A 3,425-nucleotide genomic window follows, 5' to 3' on the forward strand; every position below is an offset into this window, starting at 1 on the left:
CTGTGCTCTTGAGGATCCTTGTGATATTTTAAGCTCTAGTTGAATGATAGGTGTCGCATTTTAAATCATTTTCGTAGTTAGAAATTATGAAACGCCCTGTTAAAAGCAAGGAAGTTTTTATGCCCGTTGAAGTAAAACAAAATGCCTGACAAAGTATGGCTTGGACAGATTCCAAGTGCTTGTACAAATGTGCTAAAGAAATTATACTTTGAGTATACAGCTTGTCCAAAGTCATCCATTATTAATACTATTAGTAATATCTTCAGTAAAGACTTTGATGCATAAATATTTCTGATAAAGGTAGGTTGTGTACTTTTGTCCAACTGAGCAATCTTGCTTTCATAAAATATACCAACATTTTAATGACTGATGATTAACATGCTGTAATACACAGTTTAAAAGGCTCAAATGCTGTGCATGAGAGGTTAAGCTCCCCCTGGCGGTTTTACAAGGCGACGCCGGATAGTTAGTCACGTGACACACGTGAACTGCGTGATACCCCGGTGGGCGTGTCGCGGTATGCCGCGAAATACCTCACCCATTTTGAATGGCTGCATCTGTATAATAGACATCTTTCTTTGATGTCTATTAGACATCAAAGAAAGATTTTTATAGGTGTAGAAACTAGTAAATAAAGCCAATGATTTGTTTTAGAAATGTATTCTTAAAATATACAATTATTCACACCTTAACAATATGTAGTTCAAATTATACATTATATACAATATTGTATTCAAATGTCTAATCATTATAAAAAACACAACTAGTAAACTTCAGTTCCAAATTCTAGTAACATGGCAATATATATATATATATTAATGACAAACACAAACTAATTACATGAACACGCTAATATTTAACTCAAAACCACATTTCGATTCAAATATAAATTTTTAAAATTTACAACTTCTTTATTTCCACGAAAATATTATTAATGTAGCACAAACGCTATGGTGATCCTCCTCTCGAGACTAATGAAATGTTTCATATGATCCCTCGAGAAAAAAAAGGAATCAATTTCCGCCTGGAATGATTGATGCCCCATCAAACATTTTGTAATATCCCTGGAAGTTTATACAGTAGAATCCTGGTTCGTGGCTTAAATTCAAGGTAAATGAGACTAAGGAAACGAGTTGGAAACTTGATGTCGAAGTGGGATTTAAATCACCCGGAACATTTCACTACATTGGGCAGTATGGGCCAGAGAGCAATGCTATAGCATCCCTTCGATAGCTCAGTTGGTAGAGCGGAGGACTGTAGTGGAGTTAACAGGGAATCCTTAGGTCACTGGTTTGATTCCGGCTCGAAGGAAGGTGCTTTTCATGTAATTTAATAAAAGAGTTAAAAAAGCGAATCTGTTTTATTCAGACATTGATCAAAAGCTCAATAATCAACTAAGCAAAGGCTCCTGTTCCGAATTCAGCCCACGTCTGATTGTCTTGTTTTGGGCAAGATCTGATCTTTGAATTAAGGGACTACACTGTCTGCTTTGTAATTCAAAAATACATACAAATGTCAAGTTTTTTGTAGATATAAAGGTGTTCTCTGTTTTCAAAGGATAGGTACTTAATTGGCACAATGATTTGGTATTGATTTTGTATCGTTGTATTATAAAGTTTGTGCTTTCTGTGTTTTTATCGTATTGTGAACTTATTTTTTAAACAAATGCTTACAAAGGCAAACACGGCACACATCTGTTTATACCAGTGGTGAATTGTACATTTTTATTAAGTACAAGCTACTGTGCACTTCTGGGAGTATAACAGGTTCGATATAAAGTGGCAAAAATATAAAAGGGGAAAATACCCCAGACTGCGTGTAAAGCCCTCGTTGTGACTGTTTTAGATTAAAATGGCGTACTGTGCACGAATTGTTGCAGAAACACAATCTGATATTTTGATAGTTATTATTTTAATAATTTGATCAAATTGAGGCCCAGGATCCAAATCTTCAGTTTTGATTTTTTTAAGTGATATCTTTCCTTCCTGTCGTGGAAGTCACACGATGTGAGCAATTGTTTTTTTTACGTTACGATCCAAAGAGCCTCAGACTCACTGTAACCAAACCAGGATGGATTCTGCTGGGAGCGTCTTACTGCTCCGGCAATTACTTTGACGAAAGACAGACCACTTGTGCGCTTTTAACCTTCTCGCAGCTACGGGCGAGACTGACGCTCGCGGTATGAAGGCACCCGCTGGTATACCTTCTCTAACTTTCACAATCGCGACAGACTTCGCTTATTAAAAAAAAACGTAGATATAGCCCTGAAAAAAGCATTAGCTTTATCAGTTTTTACATTAATCTATTTTGAATCAAAGTTTGATATTTTTTTTATTTTTTATTGCATTTTACATTACAATAATAATAATCATCATCATCATCATTATTATTGCGTACACTTATATAGCGCTGTTCTGGATACTCCACTCAATGCGCTTTACAGGTAATGGGGACTCCCCTCCACCACCACCATTCTCCTGAATGATCACAGAGACTCAGGACCTCGGTTTAATGTCTCAGCCGAAGGACGGCACCTGTTTACAGTTTAGTGTCCCCGTCATTGTACTGGGGTATCAGGACCCGCATGGACCGCAGAGTGTGCGCCCAGCGACAGAAACCAGACGTGTGTCGGGCTCGGCTGCGAGCAGGACAATGACGTCATGGGGACAAAGTAGAGGAAATCAAAACGGTTCTATAAAAGACCTGTGTCAGCTGTTGGTTTGCAGTCTGGGCTCTAAATCCTCCGATCCGATTTTAAATCTATCTAATACCTGAGCTGCGGCTTCTTCCGAGTATTTATTCGTATACTTATTATGTGTAAATGTATAGATGAAACCTTTCATATATTGTTCAGTTTAAATCAAAATGCTTTACTGATACAAGAGAGAAGTATGAAAGATGTGACAAATTTGTGATTTCTTGGAACAAAACGGTTTTTATTTGCATTCGAAATGAAGCGGATTTTTAGCGCGACACCCAAACCCTTTGTCTTTTTTAGAGTGATTTTTAAACAGACATAAATGTAGAAAATGTGTTTTTTTTAGTACTGCAATAGCAGGGTCAGTGGCGTAATGAATAACGCGTCAGGCCTCGCGTCGGAAAATTATAGGTTGGCCTGCCGTCTGGCTTGTTGCGTTTATACCACTTACATTCTTTTATATAAATGAACTCCACCTGAAAGCTATAGAAAACACTTTGGGTAAGTTGTCTGCAGCCTCATGTGAATTTTGACAACTTACCCAAAACACTGTACTGTCTGGAGATCAGCTCCAGCTCTGAACTCAATTGCAATGAAAAACCATGCGTAACAAAACTGGAGAACAGCTGAACTTGTGCTCAGTTCGGTGATGAGGGTTCAGAACTGTCCTTGTTGTAATTAGCACGAACTGCACAGGCTCTGAATCAGACCATGTCAATTAGTCTGA

At 37.7% G+C, this 3,425-nt stretch overlaps 1 non-coding gene across 1 annotated transcript; it reads left to right on the forward strand.

The window, feature by feature from the left end:
* Window positions 1–1,223: 1,223 nt before the first annotated feature.
* trnay-gua (transfer RNA tyrosine (anticodon GUA)) lies at window positions 1,224–1,311 on the forward strand. Its single transcript is given in 2 exon segments — window positions 1,224–1,260; window positions 1,276–1,311. It is a non-coding gene; the product is annotated as a tRNA-Tyr (tRNA).
* Window positions 1,312–3,425: the final 2,114 nt, after the last annotated feature.

This window comes from Lepisosteus oculatus, chromosome 14 (genome assembly GCF_040954835.1).
Source record: "Lepisosteus oculatus isolate fLepOcu1 chromosome 14, fLepOcu1.hap2, whole genome shotgun sequence".
NCBI lineage: Eukaryota > Metazoa > Chordata > Actinopteri > Semionotiformes > Lepisosteidae > Lepisosteus > Lepisosteus oculatus.